Raw genomic sequence first — 23,699 nt, forward strand, 5'->3', positions numbered from 1 at the left:
AGGAACTGCTAACGGGATGTTCTTGGTGGGAACGAGAAGCTGTTGGAACTGATTCCTCTTCCCTGATCCAGAAAAGCTCAAATTTTATGGCCTTCATAGCATGTTGCATAGTTCATATTTTTCCAGAATAGATGAAAACAAAGAAGCATTGTGAACGTGGTTAGTTTTCAGAAGCAGGGCTTTGTTTCAGCCTTAAAATTGGTTGGGTTGCATTTAGCTGTGAAGGGAAGATGCTAACAGCTTAGTCACCATGACTGATTTTTATCTTTGCATTTTGCACAGTGGTGATGCTGTGTCGTCACTGGACTATGGAATCCCTGACACAAACAGCTCTGCTCTATGCCCCGTGTGTAAGGATTTGGTCCTCTCTAGTATCTTGTCTGAATGCTTGCATGCAAAACTAGGAAACTTATTCCCATTTCAGTGTGGCAAGTGGATGTAGGAACAGAGCTCACTTGTCAATACTGCAGAGGCAGAGTTGCAGGAGGGAGAAAACCTGACTCCAGTCTTCCTATCCTAATTGCTGAACCTTTCTCCTTCTAATCATCAAGATAACAATTTCAGCTATTTATCAACATTAATGATGGCCGGTGACTTTTATTAAAAGGGAACAAGCACCTTTTTAGCCAAATACTAATTCACCTATTTAAACAGTAGCAGCCTAAGTGCCCTGTGAAGACATCCTATCATAAATAATTAGTGCTCCAGCTTTTTGCATTGAAATGCTGCACGTACTTCGCAGAAATACTGTTCTGTGCATGTGCGGTATAAACAAGTATGAACGATGGCTCTAAAAGCTGGAACGGCACAGTATCACTACATCACTTCTGAGCCTGTTCTTCTTATGGCCTTAAAAAAACACCTCAAGGTATCAAGTTCTGGAATTTACACACTGCCTAGGAGGAAAATTCCTGTCAGATAAGTTGTCACACGTAACAGCAAAATACATTTCCATGTCTGTTTTACAGAACAGACATAATAAAGTAAAATATGTGCAATTTAGCTTTCCAGTTCCTGTTGGAAATGTATTTATTTTAAAAAAGGGAAATTCTTTTCTAGAAATGAAGTGCAAGAATGCTATCTGACATCAACAGGATTAACAGCATGTGTTACCATGAGAAACATGCACAAATATATTTACACATAGAATGTCTTGCACTTAAGCACATCCATAGTTCACTACATGGACTAGATTTTTTTTCACCTCAAAATTAAGACGAGCCATGAAGATAACCAGGAATTGTATTTTTCATGTAAGAATGACTACAATTTCAATGAGAACAGATTAAGATGATGATGATGTCACAGATTCAGTGTTCATAACTGAAAACAATAAACATTTTTTTCCCTCACACAGATAAATTCTAACTATTTTTTTTATAACCTCTTCCAGGAATGTATTAAGGATTTTGCAGTTTCAGATTTGCATTGCACTGAAAATGCAAGTAGGAATTGCAAGTAAGTGGATATAAAGCAAGAGTTATAATAAAAATACAGTACTTTCACAAAATGGTTGAATCAAGATACTTTTCTTGAATGTAAGTGGGCAACCTGTGATTTTTTTCCTAAGAAGCAACACAAAACCACTCAGTGTATGTTAGTACTGTGATTTTTGAGTGCTGTAGATGAATGTATTGAAGTAAATAATGCAATTCTGCTCTTTGAAAAATTTCAAGCTCAGTGCATTATCTGTCCAGGTAAAAAATATGACTTAGATTTTTTGCTATCTAACAGTACAATGTCCTGCTTAACATCACTCTACACTAATTCCTGTCACAAAGAAAAGGATGGAAAACCACAGATTGACAATTATTATACAGAGTGAATATCTTGGTCTCAAAAATCTAAATTACTGAAGATGAAAATACTGGCCATGTTTTTCAGAGTACTTAGATAGTTTCAGTTACATTTTCCACCATTATGTTTCTCTGTTTGAATGCAGACGGTACCAGCCAGTCCACAGACCACAGAGAAAAAGGTCACATATGCTTTGAATGATCAACACCGTTTTTGGAAAACAGAATGTGTGGATGCTGTTCTTGTCGTACAACCGCATGATGATGAGGAGACACAAAAGTTCTGTGGGATTAGATGATGAATCAGTGAGCTCTTTGAAAGACATAGCTATCATGGGAGAAAAAAAAGAAAGGGCAACTGGCTAATCCTATTTGTTTCAGGAAAGCTGCTGTAGTAAGAACAGTTGCAAGATGAAGCATTAAAATGAAAAGCTCTGATGTTTTCAGGTCATTTTACCCACATTTAAAAGAAAAGACAAGAGCATTTTAGGAAAAAGTTGAAACCATTCATGGTAGTAAGAAAAAAAATCCAAATATAATCCAAGTCTTAAACCTCTCTTCAAGATCAACTTGCTGTAAATATGGATTCTTTTTTTTTATCTCGTGGGAAGCACTTCAGTGCATCATCACACTCAAGAACCCTAAGGAGAAAACCATTACAGCTTCTAAACCACACACAGTTGCAACACCACCTTTCCTCCTCAATTTTTCATATTGCTTCCATTTTTCTCTCAGACACATCCATCAGCAGCCGCTACTCAATAGCTTTCATCTGGAAAAGAAGGCAAAGAAGCAGTTGCTTGCACAGCCAATGCTTCAAACTGGAAACAGAGTGTCTAATCTTCATAATAAGTAGCTTCCAACTCAGCAAGTTTTGATTTGTAATTAAAAACTCACGTTTCTGACTCAAAGCAAAATAGAAAGGGGGGATATTTGTTGCAAATGAAAGTGACCAAAAAAAGTAATTTGAGAGAAAAAGAGCCCTTTTGTACACGAAGATGTGAGAAGACAGCACATTTCATAACAAACAAGGTAGGTGTAGGCTGTCTGAAATGATATATTTAGAGTAAAATAGTTTTGTAGAGAGGTCTGACAAAGAGAATTGGCTTTTATAAAAAAAACCCACCTTACTGTAAACCTCTTAGAATCAGTAAAGACCACCAACAGAGCAGTCTTATCAGTGCAAGAGAACAAAGAAAAAAAAAACATGTTATTCTTGTTAATAACGAGGCTGCCATCTCATACCTCTAGAAGGTTTAACTTGTATTCTGCTCATCACATAAAAAAAGAAAGAAGTCCAAAGTACTACTTGAAAATGACATCTTTATACAGATATTTTTGAAAGAAGCACACACACACAAAACCAATGTCCTTGTGATTCCCATAATAAACAGTTCACAGATTTCTTGGAATGAGCACTACACTGATCATGACTGAAGCTCTGTGGCTGGGATTGTGGGTTCAGCTGCTGCTGTCCTTCATTATCTATTCTGCCTTTTTTGTGCAAGGTAGAAAACTAAAAACTCACTACCATTTTGGTCAGAAATGTCCCTTTTCCCCTCAATTAAAAAAAAAACAAAACCTCTTATTTTCTCCTAATTATAGTTTCTTCTCCCGCCTTACATCATAACTCTTTGGGAAAAGCAAACAAACAAACAGCAGAGGAAATTTTCTCTTTACACAGTTGCTCCTTTGGCAAGATCAGAAAAAAAGTGTCATCCTTTGGGTAAGTCTGTCAAACAGATTTCTAGCATACAGTTTGAGAATGTTCATCTAAAAGTACTATATCTGCACTTGTGTATGCTCATATGACATTTATTGCCTTGGAAAGATGGCATAAAAATTATTTCACACTCCTCTGACACCTGGTCTGAGCCACAATCCTGCAAGTGGCATATTTATGAAATGGTTATAAAAAATATACGTTTAAAATAAATGCTTTCCAAAACATTAGCTTGGGTACATTAAAAAAAAAAAAGTACTGCAAGCTGCTAAGTAGGTAAGTAGGAACCTTCCTGCCTTTGCAGACAAAGGAAAAAAAATAAAGGTTTTCATAAACCATAAGAACAGGTTTTCTATACCCTTTATGTGCACTCAGGCCTGCCTACATGAACCAACTTTCCTCCCGTGGTACGTTTTCAGCCAGATGATGAATGCCTGGTGATAGGTGGGCTGTTAGGCACAAGACTGAGCACTGCACTGTATCCAGGATTGCATTTATGGCACATCTTGCTGTGATTTATTGGTTATTAATTCTTCTTGAGAACAGGTGATCATTTTCCACATTTAACACAATGGTCTTAATATTTGCCAACATGCCCCACTGCTAGTAAGTGTTTTACTCAGTTACTAGCAGGTGTGACAAATCAGAAACAGGGCTTAGATACTACCAGGAATTTAAGGTTAGCATTTACTTAAAGGGGGAGGAGGGAGAAGAAGATATTTCTTCCTTCTGTTTCTCCATAATACAGTAGTTTTTGAAGTACTTACTGCATGTCGTTGAGTCTGTGAACCTCGTGCTCACACATAGGCCCAGAACTCTCCTGCAGGTCTTACAGCCTTCACTTAGGCTCAACCTGCTTCAAGCAAGGCTAATCACCACACATCCCCAGAACACAGTATATCACATTGACTTTATCATACGTAATTGTCCCTGAAGTCCTTCCTCCTACTGCCACATCCCAGTACTCCATTTATTTGCTCAGCACTCCACTGTACAGATGTCAGACTGCCACAGATCTACCTGTGTAAAACAACTTCAGAAATCACAGCATTCAGCTCTGTTGTTCGTTAGGTTTTTTTTTCACAGCAATCAGGTTCATCACAGTCATTTCCTAATTCCATCATCTAAATGATTTCACTAACAGTGCATTTCAGTAAAGCCCTTCCCACAAGCACTGCCAGATTTGTGAGCTCCGGAATTATTTGCCAAGAGAAGGAGCTCAAACGCTGGCTGAATTCTCTCATACAAGAGCCCTTAAAATGTAAGCAAGTGGTTAAATATTGGGCATAAAAGGTATTTCTCAAGGCAAATAAAGACACTAAATATAGCATGTTTATACTGAGAACACAGAGAAAAGCCAGTGGCACAGCGTAAGATTTTAGACTGCAATTAGCAAAAATTTTTAGACTTCAATTAGCTAAAGTCACTGAAAAATTGCTTTCCCCCCACTTCTTCCCACCCACCATGTGCTTTCAATTTAAGAAGGAAACATGCAAAATGAAAACCTAAATGAAAACCTAGATGGAAGAATGGAGCCGCATTCAGAACGGAAAACGCCAGTATGATTGGATCGATTCTGAGGCCAAATATCTACCATGAGCCAACCCTGCAGGAGAGGGATTCAAAGACAAGAAAAGCATTCGGTAAAAATGCTACTTGTGCTGCAAATGCTGCAGAGATAACTGAATTTATGGAAGCTGTCCTCAATAGTGGTAAGAATGTGTACTGGTACATAATCTGATATTGATAAAGACACAGCATTAACAGCATGTCAAAGAGTTTACTCTGCTTCCTACAGAGGTTTCCTGAAACACTTCCCCATGTGCATGCAACTTCCCTTGGCTATTCCTTGCACTGTAGCAAGCATCACCCGAATCACTGGAAGTTTCCATACACTGGGATTACTCTTCCCACCTTATAATTTGCAGGTGACGCTCGTGTGTCTTCAGAGCTAAAAACACAGCTCAGTGCATTGTTGAATTGGGTTCAAAACAACAGCAAAGAATGGAAACAGCTTGTTCTTAAAATTGAATGGAAAATATATGCAAAAATGTATAAATTTTATTACAAGAAAGATTTCTATTCCACAGCTAACGTGCTCAATCCATATCTGGAAAACAAGTTATTTTCTCATCTGAGTCCATTGCCCAGTATCCCCAGTGCTGTTCTCTACAATGGGGATGATCTACATATATTATAACTCAGTCATTCAGCTACACAAAGACCGAGACTGATGAAAACTGAGCTTCAGGAACTGCTGCCACCACCTCTCTCCCTCTCCCCTTCCCTCCTCCTCACCTCCAGTTGTCCATTCTCATCTATCTTTGGAACAACTTTAACAAGTCTCCAGTAGAGCTCTTCCTCGGAGAACAAAGCATTGACACCTGTCATTCATTCTGAGGCAAGGCCTCAAATGTGGTATACAAGGATCCTAAATTATAGAGGTTTGAGATCTCTTTTTAACTCGTGGCCTCCCACAAGTTCTTCTGAAGTTTCCCAAGAGCCAGTGCTTCCTGCAGCTGGATCACATATGCTGAGGGAAGCACTCCCAGGGCTACAGCATGGCACAGTGGCTCCTGCTGTGACTGCAGGGCAAAATTGCACCAGTTTACTCTGCAGAAAATTCATCTGGTTGCAATTCCCAGCTCTCTAGAGAGAGGAAAAGCATGCAGAATCTTAGCTAAGAGGGTGCTCAGTCATATAACTGTGATTTTAATATCATATCTAAAACTATCATAATTTAAATCCCGGCACAAGAATTCAGTGGTTAAAGTCTATCAGGTTTCTTGCCTTTTTGATCATGCTCATGCTAGCATCCCCTATGAGGGTCATGCTGCTGTTTAAAGCTCTCCAAAAGTAAACAACACAGACACTGACTGATGTCCTGAACTACTCTGCAGCAGGAGATGTTTCAAAGAGAAAAAATAAAAAGATTGGCAAAAAAAAACTGCTTGAGAGAATTTTCCTCCAGGTTTTCTAAATCTCAACACCTATAGTTTATTCTGACATCTCCTTCAATTAATAAAAATATCTTTTACTATTAAGATAATATTTTCCTTAAGTACTCAGAAAGAAGTAAAGTTGGGCCCTCTTCTTCACAGCAATCTTTGCATGCTTACATGATTTATTAGGCTAAAAATGCGTCCCCAGTGCAGTGGAAAAAGATGGTATGAGCTGTAACAGAGTACTCTGAAAGGATTCAGAAACATCCAAGAGAAAAGGTATCATACCAAACTATGTTCTGAAAAATCTGAAGCACTTAGTGATGAAGGTGTAACTCCCCCTAATGGAGGCATATTTGAATTTATCTTAAAAGGATATGTCAATAATTTAAAATCCTAATGCTCAAAACAATAATAGTGTCTTATTCATTTCCCTTTTCTGGCTCTTTAATGAACCTTTTAAGGTATGCACCTATGATTTACAGTAAGCATCCAACCATTATCAACTCAAAATCTTTCTTTTCTTAGTGAGTTTTAATACATAAAGAAATATCCTGAATGTAAGTGCATTTCGGCAGTTACACAGTATGCACTCAGTAACCATCAAAATTCCCTCAAATTATCCTCTGTCAGTCATTTCAACTCCTGTTTTAGCTACATGCTTTCCGTTTTCTTAAAATGCCAGCTATTTGGTATGAAAATGACAGTGACAGCCTGCAGTGGCTTGAGTTGTGTGGCATAAAGAAATATTCCTTATGCGCACAGCTGCTTGTAATGAATGCAGCATGTCTGAGGCCTGGTCTTGGACAGTTTTCTGCATTTCAGACTCCAATTTCCTTGGCAAGTTTTCTGCGACCATATTATCTATATGTCCCAGTATTTCAGCCAAAGCTTTTCAATATGAGAGTCTGGCACTGTGCACGATGGAATGGTTTTCCCAAGTCTGTCCTCCCATAGCTAACAACTTCTTAGGAGTTTTTGCTCTCATTCTATTCTAACAACAAAGCAAAAAGAACCACTGACTACATAACCCCCCTGTAAGATATGACATTTTTATATAGTAAAACCACGTATGTGAACAACGCCAGACTGACAGCATCGGAAACTAAAATTACTTTTGTCCACTGTGCAGCAAATCAACAGCAGCAGCAATCCAGCTGTTGTCAGAGCTCTCAATTTTGAGACACTCTGACTTCTAGGATAAATGAATAGCTCTGGTCTTTGTTCTGCCGAGCTTCTGATTGGCCTGGATGCTGCTGTAATTGGCTTGGCGATGCTGTCACTAAGCGATAGAATAAGGACCATGATTAAACACTAGATTTTGCACAGGTCACTGTTGAAGTACACTCACCCATTTTCAAATTGGGGAGGCATTTAACCTCTCTCCTCCCAGCACTGAAAGCCTTTACATCTTATTCCACTGCCAAAGCCAGTCGTTATCCAAACAAATCTATACACAGCTATCTTCCTAATACAGAGAAAATGTAAAAAGACAAGCAGTTTGGAATGCATCTAAGGATACAGTCCCTAATGACTTCCTCTATGTTTTAATTATTTGTGAGATAACAAAATTAGGAAAGTTTGGTGCTGAAGAGTTATTCTCCTTCAGTTTTTTTTTTGTTGTTGTTGTTTTGTTTTTTGTTTTTTGTTTTTTCCATTTAAATGTGACCATAGGTATTTTCTCTTTTTCTTCATGGGAAAAAAGAGAAAATATGCTCTTAAATAAGATTTACTGGGGCTGACAAATTCTACTCTGTAGTGCCAGCAGAATAAAGATAAAAAACAAAACAAAACACAAATGAATGTGTATTTAGAATAATTACATTTTAAGGCAAAAACAGATGTGTTCTTGTACAGGGAAAAATATAGAAATAAGCTCAGAAGCAAGAAAGACATCAACAAAAGCGATCCACCTGCATAATGAAAGCTAAGGTCATACAGATATATTTATAACATCAAATAATTACGAAAAAAGTTTAAAATGTAAAAGTTAACAGCAAAAAAATGCATTACAGAACAGAGTAACTGCAGACCATCTCAGTGAGATTTAGAGCTATAAATGAGGAATGCTAACCTAGAACTCACAAAGTGAAGCCTGGTAGAGTTACTGAAGAGAAGAGCAACAATTAAGGAAGTACATAAGAAAGTTGGAATGTCCCCAAACATTTTGCTGCCTGGCAACTGTGCTTAATTTACATTTAAAGGGAGCTAAAACTAGACACCAATACCTGTACATAAAGATATGAAATTCTGCCATGCTTAATCCTACCCTGGCTTATTTCATGCAATTCTAAAAGTCTCTACTCACAATCTTGTGACAGAATCCCTTTTCTCCCCTCCAAGATCATGGCAGACTCTCGGTATTTAACCAAGAACTGGTCTAGCCATAGTTATGAGTGTTGAAACAAGGATTTTCATATCTGTCTGATCTGGACAGTTAAACTGCAGGGCAGGCCATGATAAGAGATTTCCTGTCCAAGTTTCTTCTCTCCCCTAGCGGCAAGTATTACTGAGATTTGTTTTATATGTTTGACAGAAAGTAAATTACTTAGATATAAGAGATCCTCTGAAGACTTGTGATCCTTGTGCAAGAGGTTAATGTGAGTCAGGGAACATCAGGGTTTAGGATATGTAAGTAATACAAATGCCGTCAGTCATTGTCTTAAGATTATAGCACGTTTTTATTTGTTGGACTTCCATGAAAAAAACAACCCCTTCTATTATTACTTTTGGGACTGCAGTTCAACTCTAGAATACAACCCTAATGATGTCATGCTGGTGCCTGAAAATGTGTTTTAGTATGTAGCTGATTGTTTACAATCACCACTCACATCTCAGTACTAGTTGATGCAACAGCAGTTTTGAATTGTTGGAGTCATAAGGGAACAAATGGATAGTCTCCCCTGTTTGATAAGAGAAACCTCATTCTCCCCTGCAACTCCAAACCCTAGCACCTACATTAAAGTATGACAGCAAAAGTATGAACATATATAATTAAAATGTTTTAACTCTGCTAAGTATTGCACCAAAATACATATGTCTTCAGATAAAATAAAAGCAATCTCATTGCCTATTTAAGTCATATATGAATTAACAGGTTTAAATAATATATTAGATAATCTGCAGCAAGTAGCACTAACCTGATGGGTTTCACAAAATCACAGACATTTGTCTCCTCAAGTACTTCCAAGGTGATGACTGCAGAAACACATCAAGCATTTGGCCCCTCAAGCTCAGAGGGGCATCTGGCAACTGGATAGGGCCCAGTGGAGACCCAACAGGAGAGAACTTGCCCCATGAAGAAAGGCTGAAGGAAAGGAGTCTGTGCAGACTAGGGAAGAAAACAACACAGTCTCCTGGTGCCTACAAAATGATGATAAAGGAGAGGAGGCAGTCTCCTCATAGGGGTGACATAGTGACGTAGGACTACAGGCAACGGGCCAAGCAGCTGCAGGATATTAAAAAACATTTCAGTACTAGAAGTAAAAATGAGACTATGTTGCCCAAAGAAGCAGTGGAACCTCCCTTGGTGGAAGTTATTTTAATTTTGGCTTGACAAAGCCATGGATAATCTCAGCCTAAGGTCCTGCTTTCCACAGAAGTTCAGACCCAGTAAGCTGCAGGAATTCCTTTAAGCCCCAGCTTCATGTGATTCTGTATTCCCAGTTCCCTGTAGTCTGGGAAACACCTCCTTGCTGAATCACCATTACTCATCCTCAAATTACCATTTGTTCTTTAAGTGCCTTGCCAAACAAAATACCACCCCACACAAACGGAAGAAAAGAAATAAAAGGAAAGACTTCAGCCATATTGCTATGAATATTCTTGTTTACCTTTTATACACATTCTTGTGGTATCCAAGTGATCCCAGTAACGGGATCAAGAAGGCTGAAGGTTTCTTTTATTATTATTTAATTTAGGGCTCATTAACAAATGTACCATATTTGTGCTTAGAGTTGCAAAATGAAAACAACTCTTGTTATGAACCAGGAATCTAATCAAGATGCACTTGCAAAAGTGCCTAAAAAGAACTTTGTCTGCTCTGAGAAGATGCTAGAATTCCTTTTCTCATTGTGTGACATCATATTTCCCTTTTCACTTTTGGTATGGGAAATCCACTTGAAGAAATTTGGTAGTGGGAGAAAAATCCTCCCATGTGAAGAGACATAAATGACAGGGCTGTACAACCTTGCAACAAGAGCAGAAAGGCTTCTGTAAGTACTGTGGGTCTGGCCTCATATAGGATTCAGAAAAATAGCAAGGCAGTCCAATTATGTTGGGCATGATAAAGCAGCTGGCTGCTGAGCTCAGAGGGTGAGCTTTGATTTTGCTTTTTTACCCTAAGTGCTCCATTTTGAGACAAGGAGGTTTCAAGTTCACCCTAAGCCTTCTGGTGGCTGGACCATATGACAGAGCCTAACCAGCCTAGAGCCCCTGGTACCAGTGACAAAAGAGTTGTACAAGTATGGACTAAACATTACTTAGATACATTTTGTATAAAACAGAATGTATGAAACAATAATACAAAACTCTGAAATCATAATAGGAAAGGTTATATTTGTAGTGCCGCCTTTACTCATATATTTGTTACTTATTTATAGGCTGTAAATAAAAAACGCCTTTTACTGATTCACATTTTATATTTCATCACATTTTATACTGCTAACTCTGAAACTTTCAGTTTTGTATTTACTAGTTTTGAATTTCAGACTTAAGGTAAATAGGGATATTTAATTTTCAACAGTATAGGGCTAGAACATTCAGCTTTTCAACTCTAAAACTCATGGTGGGGTCAGAAGTACTAGGAAAAGGCAAGGATGCTTTCAGATGGAATATGGGTAACTGCAGGTTGACAAAACTAGTAGAAAACAAACAGTTCTTCACATTATTTCTTTGATAGCACTCTGGATTGTAAGTGGCTGCTGTCTTATAAGTATGACTCAGTGCACACCCCAGGAAATTCCACAGACTCCCCAGTACAATTGTTTGAACAAAGCTTACCAAAAACCAGGCTTACTTTTAATTTCATACCCTTTTTTTTTTTTTTTCAGTTACATTTTTCTCGGTAACATTATTTGAACACAGCATTCAACATTCATTTCCAAATCGAGGTCTACAATTCCACATATCTGAGTAAAGTTACAAAAAATTTTCCCTCCTTGCTCAAATATGGGGTGAATCCAATTGAAATTGGAAATCCAAATGAATTTGGGAAGAAAAGAAAGCAACTTTCATCGGTCTCACAAATCTTATATGGTTGCTTTCAAATGAGGCAGCATTGACTCATAACTCGCCAATGTATATGGGATGACTAACGTACAGGATAAAGTTACCTCAGCTCTAAGATGGGTGTTCCAATAGCTGCCTAAGCACAGGGAGGTGATAATCCTAAAAGCTATAAACGATGTATTTCAGTATTAAAAACTAAATCTAGAAAGCCTTAACTGGAAGTTGTAATCATAGCTTCCAAGAAGGCTGTGTACTTCACCTTCCCCAGTAAAACAGCCTGTTCTGGATCACTAGAAAGCGGCCTGTATTTCTGGCAGGCTGATCTCAAAGGCATTCCTGACCCTATGCTCCAAGCAATATACCTGATTTGGCTGGATAAGCAGCAGACCAATATCCTCTGGATATTAACTAGTCTGAAGTCAGTCACTGTATGCCTTGAAAACTGTAACCATTCCTAGAACACAGACAATAACAAAATGAGTTGCCTTTTCTCAGATCGGTCCTGATGCTGTCGGACCTACCCGGCACAGATCGAACGACACTTGTTACATCCCATGCATTGCTCACTCATGTGGGAGAAAGTGACTTGTGTGACAGCAAGCCCACTCAGCCGGAGCCACATGGACATCAGCAGTGCTAGGAAAGCCTGTAGAAACAGAGGTGTCATTCTGAAGAATCTGAGATGGATAAACAGACACAAGAGAATCATTAAAGGAAACCGGCAAGCGACAAGCTGGAGTGGGAAGAACATACGTCAGACACAACTGCCACGCTGTCTCCCATTTAGGAGCACTTACCTGCCAGATCCAAGAACCAGATCAAAAGTGTCAGGTCTGCCTGTTCTAACCCGAGCCCTGGTTTCTGAAGCCTGGGAAAATGCGGTGGAAGAAAGAAGCAAGCAGCATGAATTCCCACAACGGCATGTGCCTTCCTAGAAGAGGAAGTCACCTCCACTGTGAGGCAGTGTCATGAGCTGTGCCTGCTATGCCTGTACCAAGGGCACCATCAGGCCCTGACATCCGCTGACATTTAGTTCTAGACTAGATATTTTGGCTGGGTAGTTATTTATACCAAATCCAACTTGAACTTTGGAATTTTGGTTTTGGATGAATTTCTTTCTTCCTCCATCTCACAAAATAGTTTTGTAATTGAAATACAAATTGCGATGAGTGATGAGGAAGTGCAAGTGAGCACAAATCAGATGATGTAAAACCAAAGCAGACACTTCCACATTCCTCAGTAAGCTCAGAGCAGTCTCACATTACAGCCGTGCCAGTCTAACAGCTAGCGGTTGCCAAAAGGGGAGGCCCTGCTTCCCACCCCTTCCAGCCACGGATTCCTGCCTGCCTTCCATCCTGCCTCCGTCAGCTCTGCTGTGCAGCTGCAGGCTGAGCTCATTCAGCTGCCGGGGGACGGAATGTAATTTTTGTTAGAGCTAAGACACATTCCCATTAAAGCTGACACTAAAATATTTGGTGCCACTGCAGGTATGCTGCTGTCTCCAAAGCCCTGCCTCCTGTCTTATGTCAACACTGCTGCTCATCTGACTCTGCAGGAAGCAAGTCCAAGCACTAACCCCTCAGGAAACTATCCAAAGAAGCAGGAGGAGGAGGAGTGTGGAATCATCCTCTGCTGGCTCAGTGTCCTCAACTGGCTCATCAACAATTTGGATGAAAGCCTGCACCCATACAAAGGAATGACAGGCACCGCATGGCTGGACTCAGGATCAAGGAGGCACCAGCACTGCATACACTGGCATCAGCCATCAGCCCTGGTCACCACTGACCTGGCACACCCTACATCTTTGCAATCATTGTCTGCAAAAGAAAGGACTGCTGTGTCAGACTGGAGCCAAGCGGGATGGGACCGTCCCCTCCCAGTGCAGCTTGATATTTGACTGTCCTAACTATGCTATTTTGTCTTGCCCTTAAAAAGATACTGTATTTCTCATTGTAATACTGAAACTTTGGGAAAAACAACCGTATCAAATGATCAAGATTAGCTTTGTTTTTGAAGCAGACATTTGGCACTTTTTTTTTTTTTTTTTTTTTTTTTTTTTTTTTAGCGGGAGAAAGGTATGAAAAAAGAAATAAGCATCGATTTGTTGGGAAGAGCCAGTTTTTTATTTTCTCCTAATTAGGTCATATTCATTTATTCTACTGAATTCATGCTATACATCCCCCAATAACGATTTATTAAGCTCCTGCATTTAGCACAAGAGTTAAATCCCATAAATAGCTCAAATCCAGTGCATCAAAAGAAATATTAAGTGAAGTAAAACAATCCTTAGACAGCTGGATGATAAAAAACTGTTCAACTCAGAGAACACTTAAAGGTTAGAGCTCTGTTAAAGGTATAAGAAAAAAATCACAGAGAAAGAGATTAATATACAGAGCACCTTTTCCTTTTTAGTTATTTCATTATTACTGTAAGGCTACCATTTTGTGGATGGACAGAAGTATCACATTCCTCCCCAGTGCAAAGGATTTTATATCAATTATTTTAACTGTGCCTCTGACAGAATAGCCTACAGGCAATTGCTGCAAATGAGGTAGACATTATAAGTTTCTTATTATCTTTCTTCAGGATGACTTTTAAACAAAGAATGTAATTTTAACACAGCATAAACCTGCTAAGGTCTGTGGTCTTGCATGGAAAACAGACTCAAAAGTACCACCGTAAGCATCAGGCTATGGGAATGCCATTAAATAAATTTCCCTTAAACTTGATTTTGCTTTAACTTGATTTTTGGATAAAAGATAAAAGAAATTCTAGAAATTGAAAATCTTCCATAATCATAGAACAGAATCATTGAATGGTTTGGGTTGGAAGGGACCTTAGAAAACATTTTGTTCCAATCCTCCTGCTACTGGCAAGGACAACTCCCACTGGACCACACTGCCCAAAGCCCCATCCAGCCTGGCCTTGAACACCTCCAGGCAGGGGGTATAAACTTGTAGAGATGGCTTCTTGATGCTAAGAAGTGCCATCAAATTGGTCATGCCCAAATTCACACTACTGATTCTTCATTTGTCCTGTTATTTTGCCAGAAAAAATTTCAGCCTTGTACAGCTGAAATTATACAGTTAATATTTATAAAGCACGAGGAACCAGCACTGACTTAATTTCATTTCTTTAAAACCATTTTTGGTGTTGGACAACTTTGTGGAAGTCAGCTCTAAAAACTGGAAGAGCTGTTTATCCAGGTCTTTGCTTATTTTTAATGCAAGCTGGACTGGGCTTTCCCAGGAAGGTTTTAGAAGCAGGGAGCTGCAGGGGTGCCTCCGTGAGCAGAGCTCAGCACTGCCCCATGTCAGATCAAAGCCAGCTCCAAAAAGGACACAACTCATCTGTTTTATGTACATTTTTTTTTTTTTTTTTAAAATTAAAGTCGTTTTAGTAGTGATTGCACATGTGATAACACAGTTTTCTGCTACTTAGATATTATAGGTAGGTTCTCAGTCAGTCAAAGCTTCCCCCAGTGTGATTTTATCATGGATGTTGCCGAGTTCAACAGTTTTTAGAACCAGCCATGAAATAATATAACTAATGGTATCATGTTCTAAGTAGTGACAAAGAGAGGGGAGAATGCACCATGGCCATGCAATGCACTCTTCAAATATAAGTATACTATTTGTTGGTTGTGCTGTGTTAAAAACAAAAGAACATACCACCTAGGCTGACCAAAAACAAATCCACAAATCTGGCTCAGCGCAGCAAAAACTGAAACCAAAGTAAGAACCAAATTTACGCTCTCTCCCACCCTGCAACAAAATATTTCTACTCCTTCCCGTTCCGTACTTGACAAATTCTATAAGACGAATATTGGAAAATACAGACATTATTGTAACAATGCTGTTACTAAGATGCTATTTCTACTCAGCATCTTCAGTTTTCTTAACACTTTATTAAAGTTTTCTTCTACCTTTAATTGATGCTACTCAAGTGTTTTTATTTGTAGACGTTTCAATTTTCAAACTTTTCAAACTTTGAAAATGCTTGTCATTTGTCTTTTAGGTACAACGTAGATGAATTAGATTTGTGATTTATGCTGGAAACACATTATCTTCTGTATCTTGCACTGAAAAAGCAATGCTCTTGAAATAACTTTTCAGCAATATTTTTTCTACATTTTCAGACGTCGCTGAATATCATTCAGACTACCAGCATTAATAGGTTTTTCCCTTAAAAATGGAAAAACAGGATTTACTTAATTATCTTTAATCTGTTAACAATCCACATTCTAACAAAACATGGCTTTCAGTATGTTCCCTTCTTGCAACTATCTTCTGAAATCCTACTTATTTAGATTTACCTATTAGTGAAAGGCAGAGAATTCTAACAGAAAATAAATAACGGAAACTATAAAATGAAACATCGTGTTGCTATTCAAGGAGCTGGCATGTGAATGGAGAGATGAGGGCTCCTCCCCCAGCTTTACCAGCCAAGTCTTTCTATATCAATAGTTCACTGCTGTTAAAAAAAAAAAAAGAAAAAGAAATGCATGGACGTTGTCACTTCCATTTCTCACTTCCTGCTTAAGAAAACAAACCACCACCCCACACCACCACGTGTTAACACATTTCAGACATTTAGAGCCTTAGCATTCCTTGCTGGCATCAAACAGATCACTGCCAAAATGATGAGACAACCGTGCAGTCAAATGTGCCATCATGCTTGAAAATCTCTGTGGTCAGCAAACCCTGCTGTATGAAAAGGCTGACCTCTACTACCGTATTTCATTTCATTTTATTTTTAAAGAAAGGTTAATTTGGAGATCTGTTAACTCACACAAAAATAGATTTAATGAGGTCTTTCATGTTTCCGGATGAGACATTGATTTATGGGTTGCTACCAGTAGGTGCTGAACAGAAGAGAGTAACTTGTTAACTCGGACAACGTCAAACAGGTTTAAATTGAATGAAATGACACGAAAGAAATGAGTTGACAGGTGGCAGATTGTTTCACAGTGATTTCTCACAATGCATTATTCACCACTAATGATTTTAATGACTGAAAAAATATTATGTACACTAGGCTACATAGGTGACAATATCAAAATTACCTAAATAAAAAGAGTAAGTTTTTTTTCCCATCTTAGTCAGGTCTTAATAAATTGCTACAAGGACAATGAATCTTATTTCTTGGTAATATCAGTGGGACTGAAACAATAGTCACCATACAAGCAATATGCAAATTAACTATGACAATGTGAGGATAATAGTAATCTGCAACTTGCATCTCTGTTCTTGAATTTCTTGAACATTTTTTCTTGTCAGAAACCAGAGGTTCTAAGACGAGCACGCTTAACAAAAAGCTTACTTACCTTTGCAAGTACTTGCTCCTTATTCCACAAAATGGAGACACAGCTTTCTTCCATTTACAAATTACACATCTACAGATGGATGTCTACATACGGATGCTAAAACACCTGACCTGGCAAGTATGTAAGGACCTCAGAGCTGAAAAGCATCAAAGTGCGTTAGCACTGTGCTGTACCTCTTGACAAGGTCTATTAGGCTGGGTGAAGCTCCTGGCTAATGCAGACAGACTTCTGCACTCGAAGTGGCAAGACTGCACTGTGCTGCTTTTTAACACGCAGATCGATCAGCTGGGGTCACTATAAACTGGGACAGCTCTGCTCTTCACTTCAGTGTAAATAAGCCTGTCATTCTATTGGTTTCTCTGAAACGCTGCTAAGTACTGTGTTTATCTATTACAGATATTATAGTGGTAAAGATGCAAATCAGAGTTTAGAAACGTTTGGTATGAGGAAAACATCCAAAAAAATGTGGTGAATTTGTTAAATTGGACAAAGTGGAACTGAATGAGCCAGAGACATGCAGGCTACCCTCACCCTCAATGCAGAAAAAGCTGCCACTGTTCTCTTTTCTTTGTCTCTTTCTTGCTTTCCTTTGTCCTTTCATATTAAGTCTGGCTTACAGAGTTCCATTTCAGCAAGTCCCCTTTAACCTCCCGATTAGTGATGTGCTTTGCTCTTTCTGTGACATATTAACAGAGAAGACCCATGACCAAAGACACAGATACAATGGACTTAGTGAGGAGGAAGCTACGTAAATGCTTCCACATTGACTTGCTGCCCGAGAAATATGATGAGCTCTTGCAAAAGAAAATGGGATTGGATATTAAATGCATGATTCCTGCAATTTGCTAAGTGTTTGACTGGAATTAACAGGCTGATAGTACTCAGACAGGAGTAATGTTTTCAAGTTGTGAAACAGTAATCCTTCCCAGTTCCAAGACTAATTTTGGCTGATTAAATCAGCAAATTAATTTGAAATCAAAACATTAAAACACATTTTTACCGACTTCAGCTACATCGCTTCTTAAAAACACAAACAAAGCAAAAGCAAACACATAAAAAAACACACTCAAGGCTTTCTTTTTTGTTTTCTTTCCTGTGGTTCCTGAAGGTTAGAAAGTTGCATTAGAGAAGGACAAAGCAATACAATGCTGGCCCAAGCTAAACTACAACAATTTTTCAAAAGTATGTCATATTTTTATTGTGAAAAAACATTTTTGTCACCCTGCAGTATACATTGTTCCCACTCCACAAGCGACCCCTGCATCCATCTCCCATGTCACAGCAGCCTGAACTCTTGCTCCCCGAGTCCACAGGGAAACCATTCCATCCTCAACATCATTTCAGGATGGACCCCAGCCTGACCCAAACAGAACCCATCCCCCAACAGAACAGCATGATATGTAGCTCTCAGTGCTGCCAGTAGGAAGAAGCTTCTCCATCTACTTTCAACCACCTTTGGTCTCCTAGTGCTAATGAGGGACTGCTCCCCAGAAACTGGTGATGCTCAGACCCATACCCACCTCAAGGCCCCTAACTGTTCCTGCAGACTGGGCTCACTGTGCTGCAGGGTTTCTCACCGAGCAGTGCATAGTGTCCAAGTCTCCTGAGGCTCATTAAGGAGCAGCTTAGCAAACCAGCAGCCATTCCACATATACACACATACACAAAAATGGATTTGGAAGAACTGGATTTCTGAAAGAGCAACAAAAAAATCTTCACCTTATGCACAAGTTCACATCAACCATCACAGACTGGAAGAATACACCATGTGAAAATAAAACTGCAAGAATTATCAACAAGAACTGGAATGTAGACCTTCAGAGGCAATCTGTGCCTTTAAGGAACTTCAAGTACTTTGTCTATAGGCAATGTGGTGGGGTTCACAAGGGAAAAAGATTAACTAGGCCTGTAAAATTGCATGATGAAAAGGTGTCACAGGGTCTGGCCCTCTACTAATCGATTAGCACGTTACGTGGTGTAAATATTAAACTTCCAGTATAATAAATGGAATGTATGAAAACCCAATTAGTTAGAAAAAAAAATGTCTGAAATTAGGTGGAAGAGAGGGAAGATATCATTGTATGCAAAGTATAAGCATCTACTGCTCCTAACAATGAACAAAAGTTTGTAAAATATGATTTATCAGCTTTTTAATGTCAACTTTGGTTTCATGTAATAAAGAATTTTGTTCACACAGCTTGGGAAAGACATTTTTAGTGTTATTTTGTACTACCTGTTTAAGCTGCCATGAAGGGACCTGATATTTGGGTCACGCTTCGGAATTTCTCAGACTTCTCTCCTTGTGCTCCACACAGTCTCACAAGGAACACTTCTGTTCAGACATTTCATGTCTTGTAAAGCAGGTGTGTCTGAGGGTGTTTAATTTGCAATTCCTTCAGTTAAATTCAGCCATAAATGTAACTAGGATCAGTTGCACGGCGGGCCACAATCTTCAGGGACTAACACTGGTGCCACAGAAGTGTAAGTAGGTACGGACTCAGAGGGCCACCTCTTGACAAGGCATTTCTACAAGGCAGATCAAGCCAAAGTGACAAAGGAAGGGAAGAAGCCATAAATATTTAGGACCGCAGACTGCCAGCTATTGCAAAAACAACTACAGAGCTTTTTGTAGGTGGGAGAATTGCATTCTGGCTGCACTTATTGATTTCTAGGAACATATTATAATTTTCTGGACTGCTGGGGCAAAATACTAAAGCTCTGAGCTCTGTAAGCTGCACTTTCTGCAGCCTGCTGTCAGAAATATATGCTTGTATTGCATTAAGAATAACTCATGTGGGAAATGGCTGGAACAGACAAACTGAGAAAACGAGTAATGAAAACTATTTCCAAGTAATGTCTCTTCTGATACTGGGTCAGGTCAGCACTATCTCAGCAGATTTGGTACTCACTCCCACTGCCATGAGGGGCCGAAGCGCCCCAAATGGCAAGGTAAAGCCAGCTCTACACCACTACTCATATTTTGCTCAGCTGGTAAAATCATCTATGTTACTCAGAGGTTTGTCACTGGCTTGAAAGGGTAGCGTAGAACTGTTGGCACTATGTTCTCCCGCTGGAAATGCTTTCCCACCTGAGAAGACAGACTTGTTGTGAGTCCTGCAAACGGAACCCACAGGGGGTGTCAGGAAGCCATTCCACACCGCAGGTAGGTAATGCGTTTTTATCCACACCTGACAAAAGCACTCCTAGTGCTAATTGAGCAGTACAATGTCAGCACTCACAAAATAACTCCCGTCTCTGCAGAAAAGTTCTAAGTGTGAGCTTTTGGATTTTGTGTCTTGAAGCCTGCTCTCCTGCAGCTCCACAGTAGTTTTTCCACTTACGACGAAAAGCAACACACTGGCCATTTAATGGCTTCTGACTGCACCAAAGTGTTGGTGTCTAGGTCTCAAGTTTGCATTCAGAGAGGAGCTTTAACAGCAACATTTCTTCAATAGCCTAATCTTCTAGACAATTTATCTATTTTTAAGTCTCCTAAATGACAGCAATCCTACACAGCCCACTGACAAAGCATTTTTTATAAGAGTTCTGGAAATGCAGCTAAACCACCAAATCTGGATTTTGAAATGAAGAGGATAAATTCAGTCACTAAAGAGACAATATTCACACACAAAGTTTTAAAATGTCTTTTTTTTTTTTTTTTTTTTTAAAGTAACACAGGTGAGATAATTTTAAATAGAAATGAACAAATACACACTACATTTTGCAGAATGAGAAGGGGTTTCTTACTGAGCAGGAGAAAAATAGAGATCAAAACAAACAAGAAGGGCTCAAACCAAGGAAGCACACAAAAATGGCTTGCATCTACCATTTTAAATCATGAATTGACTTTTTATGGCACTGTAGAATTCAGCAGGCTTCATATTTGCTCCAGAGCACTGTGAGCAGAACTAAAGCAAGCAGCAGGAAAAACACCCATACCTTCTTGGATAAAGATATGGTACAGAAACTCCAGCCAGGTGCTGAAGGCCCTGTTTGTTCAGGCTGCTCAGGTTGCTGCTAACCAGATTCCTCAAGAAAGTTGCCAGAGGTCTTGGAATTGATATGGCTCTCCAGGACACAGTCAATACCTTTATACATGAACAGTACAAAATCAGAGAAAGCTGGCAACTCCTTGAAGATGAAGACTAGCAAGCATCTTCATGAACATCTCCCAGTCACGGGGCTTACTGGTAATTTGTTCAGACTGACCACAGGACAACATTACCTCTCATTTACTAAGAGGCAGGAGGCCATCTTCCAATGGCATGTAAAGGTGGGCTCTCTGTCCCATTCTGTCATGTTAAAAGGGGAAGGCAGCAGTTTCTTGTGGCACAGATCTGATTTCTAGCTCTTCCCTAAGCAAATCTACAGAAATTCATTATTCACATTAAGGACTGTGTTTCAATATGCTTACAAATAAGAGTAACTCTACTGGTGTATGTATATACACATACCTTTAAAGAGGTAAGAAATTCATTCTGATTAACACCTTTACAGAAAAATATTTACTTAATGTCTTCCTTGGTAAAGATGAGAAACATTTCCACCACCCAATCTTTACTTCTGCAAAAATTTTGAGAGAAATAAGCAGTTCTTATATTCATTATTTTAATAATAAGGAATCCGTAACTACCAAAGGACAGGGGAGATGGGGCATGTTACAGATACTCAGTGACTCATCTTAAACATACATGCAAACATGCATGACTCACTTTAGAACTGGTGTCTAGTGAGTATCATGAACATAGCTCGACACAAATTCCTATAGGATGAAGAAACCTAACCTTTTCTTTATAAACAATCTGTCTCCGTTACAAATACAATCTCATAACCTACCAAAGATCCATTTCTTCCACCTGCCAAAGGTTTGCATGTTCTGGTGACTTGAGGACAGATGACTTTTTCAGACTATCACAATGTAAAAATTACTTTCAAAGACAGTATGTACTGCTTTCAGCCTTTTCAAAAAAATACCATTTTAACTCCCAGAGCCTTAACTTAAGAATATATTACAGGCCCATAATCCTCTCTCTTCAAGGCAATAAAACAACTTGTCTTGCAAATGAACAAGGAACCGCTTGTTCTACTCTATGAAATAACAGTCCCCACTGTGAAACAGCAGACTTCACTTCTCTTAGACCAACTGATTTTGTTAATCATCATCTAAAATTACAGCATGGTGGAGGTCAGAATCACCAAGTTGGCAAAACACCCATTAGTTACTTCTGGTGAGGTGTGTCAGAGTCCCATGCACCACTTAAATACCTGTCTAACGGTGCTACCTAACACCTGTTCCAGTGCAAGGCTCAAATATGGGAAAGAACATTGCTAGCAAACCTTACAAATAAATTTCAAGTTTCTGAACAGCTTGAAGAACTTAAGTGCCTGAAGTTGCATCCCTTTATCAGATCCCAGAGCTGCTTTTCTTGCTTTAACTCTCAGGTTTACTAATCATCATCTAATGTCACTATAATGAATGCAACATCTGGCTTCCACACATTCGAGTCCTGGACTTTCCCTAGGTGAAGATTTTCCTAGTTAATATAAATGTTTATAAACAGATGATAACAAACTAGATGTTAATAGTGAGTGAAAGCCATCTTATGCCCAAAGGAATAAGATCTAGAAACAAAGACCTGAAAATATAAAGTAACCAAACCCAGCACTGATATGTTCAAACAGAGCCCCATAATACTACATTTCAAAGCCACTCTGATAAAGAAATATCAAACATTATCAGACATAAGTGCTTGGAAGTTTGTATCATTATAGAAAACCACTTGCATGGCAAAGATTGGCCTTCTATCAATAACTTAGAATTGAAGACTTCTGGCTTCCATAAAGTCTGCACACTCATTTGAGGATTGTAAAGTATGAATAAAAGAGACCTCTAGGAGCTGAAATCAAATACATTTTTCACCACAGAGTCTTCAGCTATCTAAAACCAACTAATGTGTGCAGCTTTGGATCTATGTGGTTATAAAATCTGAATTTAGTCTCTTACAGAAAACAGAACAATCTTGTCCTATGGGGAAAATAATAAAAAGAAAACAATGTTGAACATTTACAAATGACCTTTCCATGCATAAAATCTAGGGTTCTCAGAGGAACCTTGCAATAAACTTGCATATGAGCTTATCTATAATCCATCATGAAGAAAAAAACTAAAACCCTTTGAGCTGGGAGAGTACTTTACTAATCTATTCCAAGTCCAGTGGAGCAGAAGCCCTCATGCCCGAGCTGTAATAATTCGCTCCATCAGAACAGCACGCTGCCCGTCACGGGTCACAAACATTGCTTATCAACAGGTCCACATTTATATAGATCAGAAGTCAACTCTCCAGGCTAGCAATGCTTTTTGCCTTAAAAACGGCACCTCAAATTTATAACAGTCTAACAGACAAAAATGTAGAGCAGTGATGAATAACACTAGTAAGCCCTAATGAGGTTATTCATTATAATGAGGTTACTAATTTTACTTTGCTACCGAAAAAAAAAAAAAAAAAAAAGAATCTAGACTACGGAAATGAGCAGATTAAATCACATTCTACCAGAAAAATCAACATTAAAATGAAAGCATATTTCTTAAGAGAAGGAAAGCCGTTCCAGCCAACTTCTCACATAATTTGTGATTTTATTGCCCTCCAGGATTTAAGAATGCAACATGCTCTTTTTCTCATCAC

The 23,699-nt window shown here is 38.9% G+C and overlaps 1 protein-coding gene across 29 annotated transcripts in view; it reads right to left on the bottom strand.

Annotated features, from left to right (window-relative positions):
- TENM3 (teneurin transmembrane protein 3) overlaps positions 1 to 23,699 on the bottom strand; it is a 770,347-nt gene that overhangs the window by 236,314 nt on the left and 510,334 nt on the right. The window contains exon 1 of one of the 29 annotated variants that reach the window (XM_085545078.1): positions 12,488 to 12,834. The exons of 27 other annotated variants lie outside the window; for them this stretch is intronic. The gene's annotated coding sequence lies outside the window, so the exon portion shown is untranslated. Of the gene's footprint in view, positions 1 to 9,601; positions 9,621 to 12,487; positions 12,835 to 23,699 lie in introns of those variants that run through there. One more of the 29 variants, XM_085545076.1, reaches the window with a different exon arrangement.

Source organism: Coturnix japonica, chromosome 4 (genome assembly GCF_054131305.1).
Source record: "Coturnix japonica strain WE chromosome 4, WE-NBRP24, whole genome shotgun sequence".
NCBI lineage: Eukaryota > Metazoa > Chordata > Aves > Galliformes > Phasianidae > Coturnix > Coturnix japonica.